We start from the raw sequence: 19,566 nt of genomic DNA, 5'->3' as shown, positions 1-19,566 counted from the left end.
CATTAGGCACATGTTCAAGTTCTAGTTATTATCAGTGTCATTTTTTGTTTGGTTTATACCCGATGCAGATTCTTTATTTTATGCTATTTTAACTTTTGTTTTGACATCTTGGGTTCTGCATGTTTGCCTGTGCTCTGTGGGTGTTTGGACTCTGGTAATCCTCTGGACTAAAAGTCTTATCATTTGCCTATTATATCTGACATATTGTTGAACGCTTCATTGCTTCAGGTGCGATGTTTAGTTTTGCTGGCTCTCAGACTCACAAAGCACTGTCTCTGCTCATTGCAAGGATCTTTTGGGTGGCATGAAAGATTTATGCTATCTGTACTACTCCTGTTCTGCTGTGTTGCCATGTTCCTTTGTGCTTTTCTTAGCAAGTTATTGACTAAGACATTTTGCTTCAGCATCTGTCAGTTATTTCTCCACTGTCACCATGGTCCCAATGCGTAGAAAATACTTGGCTGATCTGCTGTTGTCTTCAAGGTTTCTGCAATAACCAGAATTTCTGGCTGTGAACCACTTTTTGTACCCACAAGGCGTATATCTGAGAATAGCATTCAGTGAAATAAGGTATTTTCTTTGCTCTTACTGCCAGCAGATGAAGGAACAGTGTCTATTTGCTGAAACTATAGCTACCTGTTTACGTTCATATACAAGACTGATTTTTTTTTTAACCTCCCAAATATTCTTTCAGTTTAATGTGAACTTCACACTGATCAACCTTTTCTTTAGCTGTTGTCATACACCAAAAGGTGGAACTAAAGGGATATAAAATGCCTGTTCATTTTATGGTCTGTGAGCATACAGAGCATCTGTTGCTTCATGAGAATCACCAGAGTGGCAGCATCCTTCTGAAGTGAAGGCTGTGCATGCAAACTTGGAGGGCTTTTTTTGATAGCCAATGAGTGAGCAAATGCAAAAATGGGCTTATTACAATTCATGCAAGTTTCAAAACCAGGATGTTGCTTCTAACTGGACAAGTTGGTGGCCTCCCACTTCTTTTGGATGGCTTACTATATTTGGCACTGCAATCTTGATCAGGAGTGCAAGGACTGTGTCAAAAAAAAAAAAAAAGTTTCAGCATCTGCATCCCCATTGCTCTAGTTCATTAGAGTGACCAGTTATACCCCTTCTGATCCTTTCTTCTTGGTTCAGAAGATTGAGCTGTAACATCTGTTTAATTTTTCACTTGTCTAAGATGTACCATTGTGAGTGCACTAAAGTAACAAAACTTTGAGTTGCCAGCACTGCACATATTTATACATTTTATACAAGTTGGCATTTTGCATCATTTTGAAATTGCAAATGAAAAGGAAACTCAAGTTCTGTGCTCAATCTGTTAGTTGGGAGAAGCAATCAGTCAGTCTCTGTTTCTAATAGGAAATCTTCAGTTCTTGGCTCTTTTCTACTGCTGAAACATGTTTAGTCTTAATTTGAAAATCTGAGGAAACCAAAGGGAAAAAAAAAAAAAAAAACACAATATCTACTTCAGTGCATTTTGTTTATTTTGCTAGTTTCTCATTTGAAATGGACTCTTTAGAACAATCAAGGATTTATGAAATCATCTCCTTGTTTTCAGTTTTAAAATCTTTACAAATCAACTGACACTTCTGATTTTTCATGTTCACAAATAGTTTATGCTTCATACTGTCAATGTAAGCTTTCTAAATAACAGGGCACTATTATATAAATTGACATTTCTGATATTTTTTATGAAACAGCTCTTAAAAATTCAGTGCTAGTGAAAAAAGAGCCTGGTAATGAGACTAATTCATTCTTGTAACATTACAGCATCATTTGAGCATTTTCCCATCATCTTAAATCATTCTGAATTTTGAGAACCCTTCCCCATTTCATTTTTCTCTGGAAAACTTTCTGTATAAGCAACAAGAATCCCCAAGTTAATTTTAAAGATCGGAAAATTGCTATTTCTTTTTAGAGGAAGAGCTGTCTTGCTGTCTTGTACTGATCTCTTGTATGCAAAATTATCTTAATGATATCTTCTTTCATCTCAGTATTCTCCCTTGAGCTGTTTGAGTGCTTTCTGGTTTTCTCTGGTAGCAGCTAAACATTTAAAGCTGGTGTCGGAAACATCACAGATATAAGCCTGTCTTAGCTCTGAGAGCTTCTTTGATAGCGAGCCAGTGACGTCGTTTCACAATGTAGGATATAAACCAGCAGTTCACAATCTTTTTCTTTTCTTTTCATAAGACCGTGTTTTTCAATGGCCATAACTTACTCCTGCTTCTCTGTCCCTACCCATGGATATCTCCTGATGCACTGCTGAGCTGCTGCAGTGAGCATCTCTTGCCCTTGTTCCTTCATCCTTGCCCACTCCCTTTGGCACTCTGTGCTTCCCAGGGACAGAAGTGGCTTGAAGGGAGCAGGTCAGAGGGATGGAAAAGGGAGGTTTCTCTTCTAGCACTAGTGCCTCTCTTGGCTAACTTATATTGCCACCTCCACACTTAATAAGCCCAGCAGTGCTCAGCAGCTTTTGTCCTGCTCAGCACTTTACCTTGTGTATTGATGTCTCTCTTGGCTAAGGCGCGTATCAGCTAGAAAATGCTTGCATAAACAAGGATGAGAAAAGACACAGCCTTTTATAAAATATCTGTTTTTTCTTGCTAGTTGTTGTACACGTTTTTCCATGATCTCTAACAAACTGTATATTCATTTTAGTAAGAAATGTATCTGTCCTATTTGGAAAATGTTATTATCAACACTAGTGTTATCCAAGAGATTTTATTTGTCTAATCAGCTGAGCTGTCAGGTTGAGTTAGGAAATCCATTTGTATGAATCAAAGAGCAGCCTGTGGCTGTGGTGTATTTGTTTATGATGTTTGTTAGGTATGCATGCGGGGAAGCTTGGATGCAAACTACACAGATTATGATTCCCTTCCTTTATTCCCATGAAACTCAAAATACATGAGTCATACTTTTGAAAACAGTAATGAAAAATTAGAAGAAACTTGTGAATTCTACACTTACTCTGGATGACAAATCATTTTTTGAGAAACATGTTTAGCATTATAGCTAAATGTTGCTGAGCATTGCAGAGCTGGGTATTATTGCTCTTTCAGAAGGTGAATTAATCAAAACTGTAGCAATGCATTGCATGGCCATTAATGTATTAAGAAACATTACATGCTCTTCTAACTGTCTTGAGGTGTGTAAAATCTACCTGTCAAAAAAAAAAATGCTTATAATGATTTGTTGTATTTCTTCATAGCACACATCTCTTCATCTCAGTCATCATTAGAAAAGGCTAACATGAATGAAGTTAAAAGACAAAAAAGTAGCTGAAGATTGGTGTGCAGTACCAACCTGTTGGAACTATTTTGCTGCATTGTGTGCATGATTATATTGCTTTTTAGTTTGCACTCACGGTTTACAATGAGCTAAGGCTTGTCTGCCAGTAGAATAAAAATACTACTGGCTTTTATGACTTTATGCTTTGTTCATAAAATTGCTCTGCACTTGCAGACTCTTAAGACTTTTTAAAAACAGCATCAATGATAATAAGTGATCACCATGAGTGATGGATCATTTTAAAGAAGAATCTTGCGCAGCAAGCAAGACCATATGGATTGCACTTGGAACTGGTAAACACAAGAGCAGTAAGCAGAGAGTGGTTTTGGGATAAACTGTCAACAGCATAAAGAAAAAATTTCAAGTATATTTGTTTGTCTCTACAGTTAATAAAAGAGAAAGGCATATGCAAACTTCCTGTTGAATCGATCGATTTCTCCACAGTAATGGACCAGAATTTTAATAGCAGTAATGAAAAGCTGCTTTAATGTTTTTTCCATCACTTCCTTGTCTCTTACAAAAAAAAAAAAAAAAAAAAAAAAAACCTTCCAAACGCAGATGTACTAATGGCAAACATGTTATATACCTAAATTTCCAAGTTTACAAGAAGAGCAAATTATAAAGCATTCATTATGTGGCTAACAAAATTAGATTTTAGTAATTCTCTGGCCATCTGGAAGCTATGAAGTCCGTCTCTGGGAGGCACCCATCTTTTCATCTGTACATCTTCAAGGCTACCATCCCATCCCCCTGAACTTCCTCTCTTAGTTTAATCAAAAAATATTCAGCAGTCAGCATGCCCCTATGGAATATTTGGGTTTTGTTGAACGAGGATTTTCTGATTGTTGTAGGTTGCGTTTTTCTTCCTGTGCCTCTAGGTCTGCAAGTGAACTGTATTTTCTCATTAAAAGGGGTCGTATGGTGAGCTAGCTCTCTTGTAACCCAACCAGGTGAATATACTTCTCAGCACAGTAAACCTCTGCATAATTTTTGGTGGTGACCTGCATGTGACTGAAGCTCTGAGGCTGATCCCCCCAGGTGCTGATGCTTCTGCCTCCCCAACCCCTGTGATGTCCGTGGAGGCTTCAGCCATGCTCATTCCCATGCAGCTTGTGCTGCGAGGTACCTCCAGGTGTTTTAGCAAGTGCTCCTCATTGCTGTGAATGCCCAGAGGTAGAAAAACACTCAGCATATCGGAGCTTCAAAACTAATGATTTTAAAATCTAACATGGCCGAGTTGTCATGGCAATTATCAAATGAATGTTCCTATTTCCTGTAAAGCTGTGTTTTATAATGCTCTAAGCTACACTTTAAGTGACTACTTTGTGCAGGCTGTCTAGGCGAACAAGCTGTAAAAGAAGCTAAGTGCCAATTAAAGCACTGGGAAGAACCTCTCTTGCATGAACTCGATGAAGCACTGCAGCATGCATAATCTCGCTTAAACAAATTGTGAAATGTTGCCTTTCATTTCCAATATGCTATAGTAACACCTGGTTTATAGGACCCAGGGTATTCCGGTGGAAAATCAACAATGGCATGCTTTTGGAAAACTACCCAGCTTGTTTTTCATGTGGTTGTTCCAAGCCATGTTAAGAACAAACTGAATGAAAGCTTTTTGAAATTTATTCTGGTAGCATTAAATAATAAGAAAAGATCAACTGAACAGTTTGCTGTTAATTACATGCATTTACTGTTAGGAACTGCTTAGCAGCTTTGGTGTCAAATTCTATTAGTCCTCCAAGATCAGGTTTTAAGCAATGTGGCTGATTATACTTCCCTAAGTTTTTGTGTATTGTAATATTTCCTTATGTTTAAAACAGTTGTATTTTGGGAGACAACAAATAAATGTTTTCTCCTGTTTATTTCTTTCCACAGTCTTCTCTCTCCCTTCATGCACATATAGATGAATTCTCTGTAGTTTCTCCAGGGGGTGATAACAGCAAGGCTCCTTCCCTCTGGAAACACATGCAACTTTGTTGGAGTAATAAAAACACCGAAAAGGAGAACCAGCAGCAGATGCAGGTAGGTAAATTGCTAACCACCAAACTTAAATTACTTCTTAAATTATTATTGTGACAGTGCACATGTTTTCTCGTGTTTGGAAGGAGTCTGCCATTTTTAACTGTGTTCCACTGTTTATTTTATTTTTACTTGTTAAAGCCAGTGGATTTGTTTCTTTGTTTTTCTCATCTTGCAGGACTTGTTTTCCTTTTATTTTGTCTCCGTGGAAAGTGAAGCAGTAAAATCTTTCAAGAGGCCAGCAGCTGGATATCCTGCTGTTGCCTTCAGCCCCACTGTTCTACTGAACAGTGGGAGTGAAGGCTTACCAGCCTTTTCAACTTATTCAGATTCAGTTTCCAGCGTGCAAATATTAAGTAGAAGCATGAAGGCAGCTCTCAAAGTAAGGGACAGCTTTGCAACAGCATGAGACTGAGCCCATTTTATCTTTTACAGGAGGATGTAACTCACTCTGTTTTACCTGATGCAAAGTTAAGTTGATATTCCTTTTCCTTCCCCTGATGAATTTGCCAGCTCAAGCTGTGCCACTGAATGCTCAGGAAAATGCAAAAAGAGTGTGTCAGGAGCCTGAAGAGAAGCAAAGACGAGTTACAAAGTATGAAAAGAATCATTCCCATATTTAGAAGACAAGGGAAAAAAAAAAAAAAAAAAAGGTGCTGTAGGATAGATGTAGTGCATATCTGAAAGCAATGCTTAAAATGCTGGGTCCCTTTGCTGGAAATGTTAAAGGAAATTAATTTCTGTTTCTATGAAATCAAACCAAACCCTCAGCAAAGCAGGCATTCAGGAGCATGTTGCTGAGTCACGTAGGATGGCAAGTGTACAGCACACAAGGTTTCTGATAGTCAATAAACTGTGTTTCTTAGAGGAATATTCTTCTGGTCCATACCAACTAACATTTTCCTGTTTTCTGGGTGCAGCCTTCAGTTGTTTCACTGTAATTTTCTGTTAAAATGGTTTGTTTCATCCCTCTTCTGGGGAGTGCTTTTATCTATTTAGCTTACACTTTTGGCAAGTGGGAAGGAAATGCAGAATCTGGATTGTATTTTTGGGACAGATTTCCTTCAGTGCTGAGTTAGGACATCCTTGGGAATATTTCCTAAGGAAAATGGTATTCTGCAGTACTCTGTGTTTCCCTGGTGCAGAATAGCTCCGTGTTCTCTGGAAGAACACCTAGAAACAAAAACCAACTCAGTTATTTGTTTAAAAACCTCTACTGCTCTTCTCTTTAAGCAAAGAAAACCACCATATGAAAGCCTTTACTGCTTGGCATAGCCAAGTAGGGTTTGTTTGGTTCTCTTTTTGTTTGTTTTCTGTCTAGATGTCATTGCCAATCCATCAGATATAGTTGCTAAAGTAGAAGGGGAGCACAGAGAGAGGGCACAGGTCATGAACTGTACCAGTGGCAGTTTCTGGAAACTTTTTGCATGCTGGGTATAAACAGTAACCAAATAACTGATGCACTTGCTCTGCAGCTGTCCCTTTGTCCAGGAATATACATGGGAACCAAGATAAGTAAATGCCCTGACACCACTTGAGAAGCCTATTTTGTGTAGATGGATATTAGAAATTCAAAAGCTAAATTGGGATCTAAGCAAAGTCATTTGCTTGTCGGCCTGTTTATTTTTGACTTAAGCAGTGTTTAATTTCAGAAGCAGAAAGGCTGGGATAAGCAAGTGCAAACCTAAAGGGGCAGCTGACAGCAGACTGCTGTTGAAGCCAATTCATCTTTAAGGGCAGTCCACTCACACTCTCACTCAAGAGAACAGAAAGGTGAAGACCAGGATGAGAGAAAAGAGCCCCCCACCCTCTCCACATTGTTTTAGTTGTGGAGAACTTGAGCCATTTCTGTTCCACTAGCAAGGAAAGGAAAAGGAAAGGCCAATACAAACAGATGTTAATTTTAAATACAATATGAATGTATATACATAAAAATTAGGTGAGACACTCAGTGTGTCCAAGTTAAAGCAATGTTTTAAAAACTGTAATCTGCTTTTTGTAGAGTTCCTTAATTCCAGTGTGTATTGCAAAATATATGCAGTGTGAATAAAAACTGAGCTTCCTAATAACTCATTGGTGAAAGTAATAAACGATTTTAGTATGAGTTTCTTATAAATAAAACATGCTAGCCTGTTTTGTTTAGGGTCCTTAAGTCCTCAGTTCTGTGCCAGTGGCTGGAATAATTAGGTTCTGTTTTGAAAGTAATTTTTTTTTTTCAATATAAACATGAAATTGTCACTTTGAAAATGGAATTGTATTTCATTTCAGAGACTTTTTTCATAGTTAGAGCCTCTGGCATTACCCAGTACTGCTTCTATCCCAGTTTACTCATCCTACACTAACCATCAAAAGTGTGCTTTTGGGGAGGGGTTTTTAGCTGCCTCAGAAGAGATGCTGTCTTTTGTAATTTAGCTTGGGCTTGCTTGATAGCACTCCCTTTGCTGCCTTCCACATGGAGGTGGTGTTGCAATACTTAAAAGCAGTATCAAATAGATGAGGTGTGACAGAACTCCCCTAACTCTCTGTAAAAAGCTCTTTGCCCAATTCCCTCCTGAAATATCATTGAAGTGGTGTTTGACAGATTTGTGTAGCTATAAAAGCTCTCAATTTCTATTATTACACAGATCTCTGGAAATATATTGATAGGCTTAAGTCTCCATATTTCTGATTCCACCTGCTAAACACAGCCCCAGTCTATCTCTGAGTAACTACCTTTCTCCTTGTTGCCAGACTCATCTGTTAGTTTGACTCTGGGAGGGGTTTTTTTAATTTTTTTTCCTCTAAATAAATAAAAAAAAATAAAATTGCATTGGCCTCTGTGCTAACTGGGGAGGAAGGGTAAAAGGAATAAAATACTTGTAGTGCTCTGGTGTATGAATAGCTACTCATAAAACTGAAGTGGGGAATCTGCTCGCTTCTTCATTCATTTTTGAAAATGGGGAGTCATCCAAGCATGAACTGAAGCAGATGGTTTATCTTCTGTATAAAGGGAGCTATAGGTTTGATTTCTGACAGTATTTTATGCAATTTTCCTTCTTTTTCTCTTTCCATGGGTATTTCTTTTTGCTCTGGTGTTTAATTTACAAGCAACTAACCATGAATGAACCACTTGCTCTAGGTTGGTGAACTTTAGGACTTTGAACTTTGGCTTTGGAGACTGCTGTGAAGCCCTTGTTCACATACTTCACATGAGAACCCTCCTCTGATGACTTCTTCACATCTCTGAACTTTGTTTAAAAGACCAGACAACTGGGCCAAGGACAGATTGTGATAGCAGCAACAGTAACGTAGACTAGAGGAGAACAAGGTGCTGATCTTTCTTTTAGTCCCTCAGGGCCTACAGGTGTGGTACTATTGCTTGTTAGTTTGGCACTTGGTCATTTAGAAACCAAGTGGTAATTGACAACTTACATGGAGCAAGAAAAGGCAATTTGACTCTGGCAAAGCATAAAACTAAGCAAAAGTCCCTGACTATAAAGATACATTGAGGCACATGGCTAAGCCAGTCAGATATGAGGTTGCACATGAGGATGTTTTAAGAGAAGGTAGACTGGATCAGGCTATTTATCTAGTTCTTCTGCAGTCACAAGGAGTGAGGGTGGCAATGCTAAGATATCCAGATAACTGGGCATTTAGTCCTCAAGCCCACTCACCAAGGAGCAAGACAACGCTTACAGCAGCTTCCAGTAAGCTTCAGACCTAGAGTAAGAAAACAAGTTACACTTGTGTTGTGCCATATACTTTTATTAATCCTTCCTGTGCTCTGTGATGCACCTGTTTCATCAAAGCAAATTGTCTTACCATTCTACTGAAACAAATTGTGTGGGGCATGACAAGAGGATGAGAAATATTTTCTGGAGGTTTTTTATCTCTGTATTCTTTGACATTATGGCCATTAGATGTGACACGGGACTTATGGCTTGGGTTGCTCTTGCAAAGGCAGCATGTTTGAATTTAGTGGCCTTACAGGCAACTTTCTTTCATGAATTTGTCCAGCTGTCTTTGAACTCTTGCACAACTTCAGCATCCAGGACAGCATGTGGGAGTATTCTAGCCTGTTATCCTTGCACAGAAAAAGTACCTCTTTTAGTATTTTTGTCTACCTACTGCCTCTTAGTTTTGAGGTCCCATAGTTCTTGAATTTCTTCTACATGAATGTCGTATTTTCATTTTTCCTCTCTCCCTTTCAGATATATGTGCCCCCTTTGATTTTGTTTGCTCAAGTAGAAATGCCACTCCATGTTCCCCATATGACATAAGCCAGCATCAACTATCATAAGATGGCTATAAAAATTCACCAGTGCACAGTGCCAAGAACTTTGATACTTGACTTGGAACAGAAAGGAGAGGAAAGACCATTTGGGGCTTTTCATAATTAGCCTTATTCATCATATCTACCATATGTGTCATATGTTCCTGTTAGCAATGTATGAGGAACAAAAGATTTCCTATATCAACTCCATAACAGGTTTTTCTCTAATATCTTCTAGGTTAGAGCTTTCAGGAGAAAAGTAGTTTAGTTACAGTATGGTTTAAATGCTTCCACAATACTGGAGTCTTTTAAAAAAGAATATTTTACAAATAGCTGGTAAGGTCTGGGTTGTTTGTTTCTGTTGTTTGCTACAGCTGTATTTTGTTTTTTGTCAGGTGGAAATGGCTTTCATTTTGAAAAGTATTTAAGGACAGCTGCTTCTATTGAACAGCTGAGATGTCGAAAAGCTATTGATAGGTAAATGGCAATTCATTTCTATAGTGCTTCACTAACTGCACATCTGAGTTTCCATTTGTATACTAGGCACATAAAGCATTTCTCCAAATTGTAGGTATGCAGGAGTTCACAACTTGCCAAGAGGAGCTTAATGATGAAGATGTGCTTCCTAAGCATTCAAGATTTTTCAGAGGACTTTGCAAAAATGTGGTAATTAAATTCACTGTCCCCCTTATATCAGGTGGGTATTTAATTGAAAAGGGGCAGACCTGATGCTTCTGCAGCCACTTGCAGCAAGCTCATTTTCAGGGCAATATAATACTGTTCAGGCTGGTGTGGTTACCTCGCTGTTCATTTGATAGATACGGAAAATTTCCTCCTCTCATGTACAGCCTTCAAACGTAACCGCTGCGAACTAGTCAAACATTTTGTTCTGGCACAGGGTAACTTCGATTGTTGTGGGTTTTTTTTTTAAGCCCAAAGGGGGTGGCTTCATTCTACAACATGTTTAGTTTGTGGGTGACAAATGATCTGGGAACCCCTCAGAGGTAACTCACTACAAATGAGGCAAAGCAGCAGAAGTCCCCACTGCTGCTCACCATGGTAAGCCAGTATAATTGGAACTATATAAAGTGAAACTAAGTTAGGATCTAGCAAGGTAATACCCAAAGAAGTCATAAAAATAAAGCAACTTGTTTCAGTTCCTTCCAGCTCCTTAAGAATATACTGCTGTGCTTTCATTTGCTTCTTCCCAAATATACTACATATTATTCCTTAATTCTCTCTTGCTTCATTTTACATCTTTGCCTAGAGAATGCGTTAATACTTTTAAGTGCTGATTTGCTGATTTCATTTTGGTCAGTGTTTGTTGAGTCACTTCCAAAGAGACACAAGAGAAATTGCTTCAGTTTGGTGCATTGGAGTATATAGGCCTTATTACTTAAAAAAAAAAAAAAAAAAAAAAAAAAAAAAAAAAAACGGCAGCAAAATTTTCTAGCTGAATCTGTGAATTATTTTGAATTTTTTTCCTACTCTCTTTTACAAATAATATACAGTAATGTGTCACCATTTAAAGTTGGCTTATTCTTCCTTCCTTGCATACAGGGGCACACAAAGCTGGATCTCCATGCTTTCTAGCTGATAAAGACTGAGCCTAAAGGTGGTGCTTACACAGGTGTTTTATTTTTTGTTCTGTTGCACTCTTCATATCAGCAGTACACTCTGAAGTAAAGTCTTGCCGGTTTAATACAGGTTCAGTTTTCAATATTTTTTCTCATAGATTCTGGACATCCTATAGTAGCATTTATTTTACAGATGGCCAGCTTTAGCTTCTGACTTGCACATAGGAAACTAATCCCATATCTCAGTTTATCATAATGCAGTTAAGAAAGCACAGCACAAGTCATTCTGAAGAACTGCAGAGACAAATGCTCAGAGTCAAAAGGTTAATAAGAGTTGTCTTTATAGGAAAGTTCTTGTAATATATTTTTTTTCCCCTCAATGTCTCTGAAATACAGTATTTTCTTGACTAAGTTGTCTGTTTTCATGAAGGATACTACTGGTAATAACAGTAATGGCAAAGAACATGACATTTACATTGCTTTTAGAGTTAAAAAAGAAAAAAAAAGTGCAGATGGTGTACAAAATTTTAAATGTATCTATCTCAGATATGCTCATCTGCTTCAATGCAAAGTCAGAAATATCAAATCATTTTCTTTGCTCATTGGGTAGATATCTTCACATACTGAATATTGCAAAACTGTTATAGCAGAATTAAATATGTCACTTGCATGAACAACAACACTTACTGCTCAAGCCAGATAAGTTCTGGGAAGTCCCAACCATGACACAGAAAATCTATGGATAAACACTGAATGAAGAGGGCTCACCAAAATTTGCTTTAGATTTATCAGAAACTCATAATACTCAACCTCAAATAAACATGCATTCAGCTTCTCAGCTTTCAAAATGCATGAAATCTTAAATAAATTTTCCTAAAATACAGTTTTCAAGCTACTACTAGATGATCAGTGAACTTAAAGAGACTGAACAATGAATTGTACCGGAAGAGAAATATGTGTTTGAGCATTTTTTTCTTCAATTTGGTTGGGGAGGAAAGGAATGATGATGATTGTTTTCAATAGCATGTATTAATTATTTAAAATCCCAGTGTGAAATGGCCTTTGTGAACAGAGTACTATCTACACATTGTTACCCTCAATCTCTTGTTATGGGTAAAAATGAAACAAATTATATGTAAAGCCAAGAATTTATTTTGCATGCAATTGAAATCCTAGCAGTTTAACCAAATAGTATTTATTACCCCAGACTAAATTATTACAGGGAGGATTAACAAAAAAAAAAAAAAAAAAAAAAAAAAAAAAAAAAAAAAAAAAAACTACTACTTACAGAGAAAAAGCTTTTATAACAACAAAGAGTTGCGACACTCATGCTTCATGGTCTCTGCTTGTTTTCTTACCATTCCAGTGCCCATGGTGTCCCAGTATTGAAGGTTTTGAATGGGAGAATGGATCATGCAGCTTGAATTCTTAGATAGGAGGAACATAATATTGTTGATTTCTCTTTCCTTAGCTTAGGAACATCTTGAAGTAATACTTATGTGTTTGTTAACATGTTTTATACCTTGCTTGTTCTTTATTGATTAGTTCATGATAGAACTGAATTTCCTATATACAGTAGAATTTATGCAAGTTGGATGCTTATTCTTTGTTCTCTTTGTACCTCTAAGTGTAGTTTTGCCTGGCTCTGAGTCTGCATTTCTTTGGCTGACCATTGGTGAGTTGTCTATAGTGCTGGGGCCTCCAGTGTCAGTCGGTGCCACATCTCTTACTGTCTCACGCATGCACAACTCTAGATCACATCTTGTGTCCCCATTTTCAAGGCCTCTCCTACTAAACCTTATCTTCTTCAGAGAATAAATGTATTAAACTATGAATATGTCATACAAAGATAAGAAAAATAAAGCAAATTAGGCCAAACCACCTAGTCATTAGAAAAAATGCTATTATAGCTAAGTCAGGAATTGGCAAGCAGGTCAAGAGAAACTGAGACAAAGTAAGCTTGACAAGCTGCCATCCTGGGGCCCTGCAAACTCAGCAGAAAGTCTATGGCCTGTTACTAGCAATGGCAATTCAGTATTTACTGGGCTGCAGGGCTACTCTGTACCAGCTATGGAATGATTTATGTTGTCTTCCTCAGTGATGTGTTTCAAGTTAAGAACATCTTTGAAGCATTTTGGAACTACTTCATCTGTTTTTTCTTATGTCATTTCTATGGTGCCATATTTTCTCTCCTAGTAGGATTTGTGGTCCTAGTTGCTGACTTTTTAATGAGAAGGCTGACAGCAGGATTCAGTCATTCCTGCTGAGGATGGACAATAAACTCTTACATTTCATATCATTGAGGAAATGGGGGTTGTTCAGCCTGGAGAAGAGAAGGCTCCAGGGAGACATCATAGCAGCTTTCTTATACCTAAAGGGGGCCTGCAGGAAAGCTGGAGAGGCACTCTTTGTCAGGGAGTGTAGTGATAGGATGAGGAGTAATGGCTTTAAGCTAAAAGAGGAGAGATTTAGATTATATATCAGGAAGAAATTCTTCATTCATTGTGTGGTGAGGCACTGGCACAGACTACCCAGAGAAGCCGTGGATGCCTCATTCCTGGAGGTGTTCAAGGCCAGGCTGGATGGGGCTTTGGGCAACCTGGTCTGGTGGGAGGTGTCCCTGCCCATGGCAGTGGGGTTGGAACTGGGGGAGCTTTAAGGTTCCTTCTAACCCAAACCATTCTACGATTCTATGGCACTTCATCTGTTTTGACTGGTATCCATGTATCTGGTGATACTTTGGGGAATATGACGAAAAGCAGGCTCCTTTGTAGAGGGCTACATTGAAGGCTTGCTTTTGTTATCAAAGGCAGCCGTTTGCTTGAATTTCTCTTACTGTGTTAAATCAATACACACTTCAAGGAAAAATGCAGTTAGGCACAGAATGCAGAAGAAATGAAGAAATATGGCACATAGTTGGACATCCAGTCACACAGTTTCTGCAATGTAGTAATCACTTTGGTTTGTGCCCTCTGAGTTCTCCCCTAGATCTGTGATCTGCAAAAGTTGACTGACTTTTTGTTTGTGATTTTCCCTGTTACTCTTTAACTATATTATTATATATGTGTAAATGTAGTTATAGAGAATAAAAAATTTAGTATCTTTTTGCAAACTACACCTGACAGCTAGTTCCCTAGGATGATAAATTCACTTTCTCAGTCTAATGGTAACGCATGTTTTTTGTTCACCTTTGGCAAACATGTAACATTGATGTGTTCCTGTTGGACCCAGCTTAATACTGACCATAGCTTTTGAGTCACCACACTTGTTCTAGTATGTTCAGTTTCACTTCCCAGAGCCTCACTCTGGGGAGAGCAAGTGGATATGTGACTGAGAACCTGGCAGAAATGGGTTCTCAATAAAACACTGGTTTTACATAGAAAGTAGTGGAGATGTCTATGGATGGACGCTTGGGTGCACAACTGTGTTGCGGACTTGTATGCCAAGTATGTTTCTACTCTGAAAAATAACTTGTAAAAGAAATTTCGAAATGGCACCTAGCTTCTGATTACTAAAATAAATAAATAAATAAACTAACAAACAAAAAATAATCACCAATCCCTGCAACCAAAAAAAAAACAAAAAAAGTGATGGGGAAAAGCTGGTGTCCCTGTGATGCTCAGACAGACTCTTCACATCAGTGCTTTGTTGTGACTGTATGATTTTAGCAGTCTATGGAGAAAGTGGTTTTCACCTGCCTTCAATGCAATTAACTAGCCTTTTTTGCAGATCTAGTAAGCAATGCTAGTGTACGTTCAGTACCTTTCTCTGAGCAGTGCATGTTTCCTGGAGCTAACAGCTAAAATTAGTAATGCCTATTTCATCATTTGATGTTAACAGGAAAAATATGGATTACATTCAGTGAAGGATCTATTGTATAAGACAAAGCCTTTCTTACAGGCTCAAGAGAACAGCCCCATACAAGAACAGTGCTGTATTTTAAATCATTAAAGATAACTTCTTGCTGGGGAATGCAAGATAATGATAGCACATAATACTCCTCTCTTGCTTGCTTCTTCCTCTTGTATTGATTAGTCTTATACTGTAAGACACTGTGTGAGAGACCAGTGTGCTTATCCTCTATTCCTCTGGGCACTTTGAAGAAATGACCACATTTTTCAAATGACAAACAAGAATCACCTTAGACAGTCAATCAAGAGACATCAGAAGCAACTGGGAAAGCTGCAATCCCAGGTGAACTGTTACTTGAAGATTATCCAGCTTCCTTTTAAGTCATCTCTGGTTTGTCTTTGTACAAAGTTCTGTTGAGCTCAGTCTGGATTTGAGAACTAAACACTGGGGTTTTTGTTTGTTTTCTGGGCTCCCTTCCCTCCTTTTCTCCTGGGAAGAATAGATAAAAAAGCATCATTGTTAAAGGAATTGGGTACTTGTTCCGTGGCAGCTAAGGGATTTGTCTTGCCTCATTAAAGATCCTTTGTTTGAAACAGTTTTATAGGTAATCATAAAAAGAAAACAACAAAAATCTCTGAATTGGTCTGTTTTTGAAATAAAATATTCTGTTCAATTGCAAAAGCACTAAAACAATCACCATTATGTTTAAAGTATGAGAGTTTATGAGTTTGTCTCGAACCAGGTTTTTTCAGGTACGCATTAGGATTCTGGAATCAGCTGCTGTATCCAAATGCAACACAAAAGGTAATAACACTTGAAAAAAAATATATATATATAGTTTTGCTAAACACTGAGTTTACTATGAATAAAACAGTGATCACTTTGAAGGATGTAGACCTTCCTGCTCCTATACATGGAATATAGATACCTTTTTTTTTTTTTTTTTTTTTGCTTTGAAGTTGTAATACATTTTGGAACTGTAGATGGTTAGGAATGGGATATATCAACAGTTTACAGGCAAGTTGTTTGCTGAATGCACTTACAAGTTACATACCTTCGCCCACAAAAATTATGATCAAAGGAAGTACGAAGCTAAGTAAAACTTTCAGGTTCCTGAGCCTAACCCCAACGTTTAGTTTCCAAGGAGAAATCCTGCATCAAGAATTGTTGCATTAGATCAAAGGGCAGGGGCTAAATAAACATCTGCTGTTAGCAAGAATTTGCATCACAAAACTGCATGGTATAGTACTTCTTTGGATGACAAAGTGCTTTTATCAGAAGCAAGCTTCAATAGTGTGAACAAGGACATCTGCTTGTTTCTGCCATATTTTAGGAACAGAAAATTACTGTTTGGTCAAGTTATCACTTCATGACATATAATATTCTTTTCATTCCGATTTCCAATTCTGTCTTGCTTTGAGCGAAAAAAAATCATAAGGCCTTCCATAAATATTTTTTATGTATAATTGCCATCTTAACAATTGAAATTTTCCTTATCAAGTAGATCTGCAGTAGTGGTAGAGTTCCAAAAATTACTTAGCTTGTTCATTTTTAGGTCATCTCATTCCATCTTTCTGTCACATCATGCTCTTCACCAAATTATTCTACTGTTTTCCAAGAAGGGGCTTGATAGAGCTGTTAGTGATCAGAGATGAAGAGGCAGTGCCTCGCAAGTTGTAATTTTTATCCTTCGATCTGTAGTGATAAAAGTGTAGGAATAGAAATGTTGTTTTTGCAGAGTTCCATTGTATAGAAGGAAGGAATGTGGTACTGAGATATGCTTACTGTAATAAGAAAGCTTAAGCAGGTGACCTTGTAAAATGCAGACAACCAGACTCCTTAGGACAATTAGGTGAAAATCACGGTGTTAAGTCAAGTCAGATAAGTGAAGAAACATTACCACTTCAAACAGTAAAAATGGCAAAAGGAAATAGAAATTTAACAGGCCAGCAACTGAAGGACATGCATTGTTTGTGAAGCATCAGATAGATTGTGAACCTGGATTACCCACTCAGTGGGGAAACAGGGGAAGGTCCTGTCATCAAAAAGTATATAAACTCTGTTTTGGAACTAGTAGATGTGCTCTCTTCTGCTTGTGACGCGCCCGCCATTGCAATCGCGAATAAATTACTACTTCACTGAGATCCTCGCCTGAGCCTAAGTTATTGGCTACGGAGTGTTTCTCACAAAAGGATAGGAAATATTTTCATGTTTTATCTGTCTTTAGATCTTCGCAACTGTATCTGAAACTGTTCTCTGAAATTCTCACAAAGCTGATATTTATACATCATAAGTTGCCTAAAATGTGAACTTGTTTGCAGACGTGTGGTTCACTCACTGTGTAAACTGCTCAGCATGGCAGCCCACGTACCCTTCTGCCCCATCCCCTGCAGCTGGCCTGGGCTGCCACCACAAGCGGGACACCGGGACTGTGTATAAGATAATTATCAGAATGTATAATGGATTCTTTTCAACAGCCATATTCGGTTGCTCAGGCTCATTTGTTTATCTCGTAGGGCACATGTGAGACAACAGATTTTGCACAGGATTTCTAAAACGTTTGCTTTCATTACAACTCTGCGATGAAGTGAGAATTAAGTGGCATGCCATCCTGCTGCTGCTCCCTCATCACTGGCAGGAGTTCTGCATGGTTGGGACACTGTTCTCACAATCATTTTCTTTCCCTGCTCTATCCCCTCTATTAAATGTCACTTCAGAAGATCAATTTCTTTTTCTAAATCATGGAGTCTCCTTTCTGTATTGCTGTTAACTGCATCTTAGGCTGGTCCTGATTCTTGCTTCACAGGCTCTCCCTTTTTGTCCGTCCTCAGCTTCACAGATGATGTGCTTTATATCTCTGTAGTGGTATCTGTTTAACTATTGCTTCATTGGATTTTCCATTTAAGTCTCTACATTTTGGCGAAGCTAGTTTTCTTTGGGGTTTCACCGTTTCACTCAGGGCAATATCTGTTTTATTAAGGATTTCTCACCACAGTTTATATAATAATCAAATGCTTGAACAAATCTCAAATCTTGCTAAAGCTACCTGCTACCTACCAGAAGTATGATCACACAAGGATGTTCAGTAGTCGTGTAGATTTTTTGAAATCTGTTTTTAAGAGTAAGACTGAAATCACTTTAACTACGGAAAAGTAAATCACCACATCTCTTGTGATGTTCTTTGCAAGCTTGGCAATAATCTTCTCTTTTTCTCTTCTTCTCAACTAGTATTTCTAACCTCTTTGTTTCTTCTCTAGAGATTCACGAACAAGTTCCTTAACATGAAATATCAAATTTTCTTTTCATATTTCCCCCTTTTTCTAGAACAAATTGTGTCTCCCTAAATAGCTGATAAATTGGCTAGAAATTACCACTAAATTAAGTTATGAGTTAAGTTCTTCATGATTCAGCACTTCTTGTGTGGTGTGCCAAATGTACATTTCTTCCCTTCTTAGCATGATTTTTTTTTTTTTTTTTAAGTATTTCTTCTAGAAATGTTGCTTCTTAGCAAGTTAACTGATTGGATTACTTAAGTCCTCATCTAATTCTCCTTTTCTGCTCTTTGTCCACTCCAGCATCATTTATGCTTGTTTATCTTCTTTATATGTTATCTTGGTAATTGCCTGAAAACATAACCCATATTATATTTAGCAACAGTCCAATATTTGCAGTTCTTAATCCTGCTCCACTTATACTAGTCTGTTACTTGTCCCAAAATGAATATGAGACAAGGATTTATTAAAGCTAAGAGTTCAGAATGTACAGAATATATGAATTTACTTACTGTTCATAAATCGGACAAACACAGATTTCATTAGCTACCATGCACCAGTTATCATAGGAATGCTGAAATTTTACTTTGAAATTTAATTTAATACTCTTGTGTTACTGCATGACTGGCTGTTTGTTTCTTATAAAGTACCTCATCTCAACTATTGACTTTTCATCTGTGGGAGATCTCCTAGCTCCAAAACTGCCCCTTCACAGGGCAGAAAGAACGCAGGCGACATTTCTGTCCATACTGAAAAGCTTCAAGCTATAAGGCTTTTCCTTTTGTTCTTCAGACAGCTTTTTTATCCCAAATTCTATTGTAGCTTCTGTTGCTTTGATTGAAATCCCTTGCCAAATGCTTTTGAAAAGCTAAATATAACTACATCCTATGAATTTGCCTTTATCTAGATAGTAATACCTTCAAAGGACACTTATAGGTAAAATAAATTTTCTTTCCACTGTGCAAATGAGTATGCAATAATACTTCAGTGGTGCATGGATCTTATGGAATTTAGAAAAATGCACACATTATTGTGGTAGCTTTATGCTATCTCTTTATGCTATTTATAATGCGTCTTTTCAACTGAAGCATCATTGCTATTGCTAGAGTCTTCTTTTAAAAAAAAAAAATATCTCAAACTACAGAATCTTTTCAGGATTTTCAGATGAAGTGGAGTCAAGGACTTTTTTGGATAATTTTTGCGCTTAAGTCACCTAGCAAAGAATAATATATGAATTCCTAAATTTAGGGATAACAATTCAGAAAAAGGATTCATAATGTGTACT

At 37.6% G+C, this 19,566-nt stretch overlaps 1 protein-coding gene across 6 annotated transcripts in view; it reads left to right on the top strand.

Annotated features, from left to right (window-relative positions):
* Window positions 1-19,566, top strand: part of GUCA1C (guanylate cyclase activator 1C) — a 127,847-nt gene that overhangs the window by 48,665 nt on the left and 59,616 nt on the right. For 3 of the 6 annotated variants that reach the window (XM_072024362.1, XM_072024358.1, XM_072024373.1), the window contains 3 exons: window positions 5,185-5,331; window positions 9,976-10,057; window positions 10,152-10,246. The gene's annotated coding sequence lies outside the window, so the exon portion shown is untranslated. The remainder of the gene's footprint in view (window positions 1-5,184; window positions 5,332-9,975; window positions 10,058-10,151; window positions 10,247-19,566) is intronic. The other 3 variants (XM_072024379.1, XM_072024365.1, XM_072024360.1) reach the window with 2 other exon arrangements.

The sequence above is a fragment of the Anas platyrhynchos genome, chromosome 1 (genome assembly GCF_047663525.1).
Source record: "Anas platyrhynchos isolate ZD024472 breed Pekin duck chromosome 1, IASCAAS_PekinDuck_T2T, whole genome shotgun sequence".
Taxonomy (NCBI): domain Eukaryota; kingdom Metazoa; phylum Chordata; class Aves; order Anseriformes; family Anatidae; genus Anas; species Anas platyrhynchos.
Note: the sequence above shows the minus strand (reverse complement) of the source record. Positions and strands in the feature narration are given on the sequence as shown.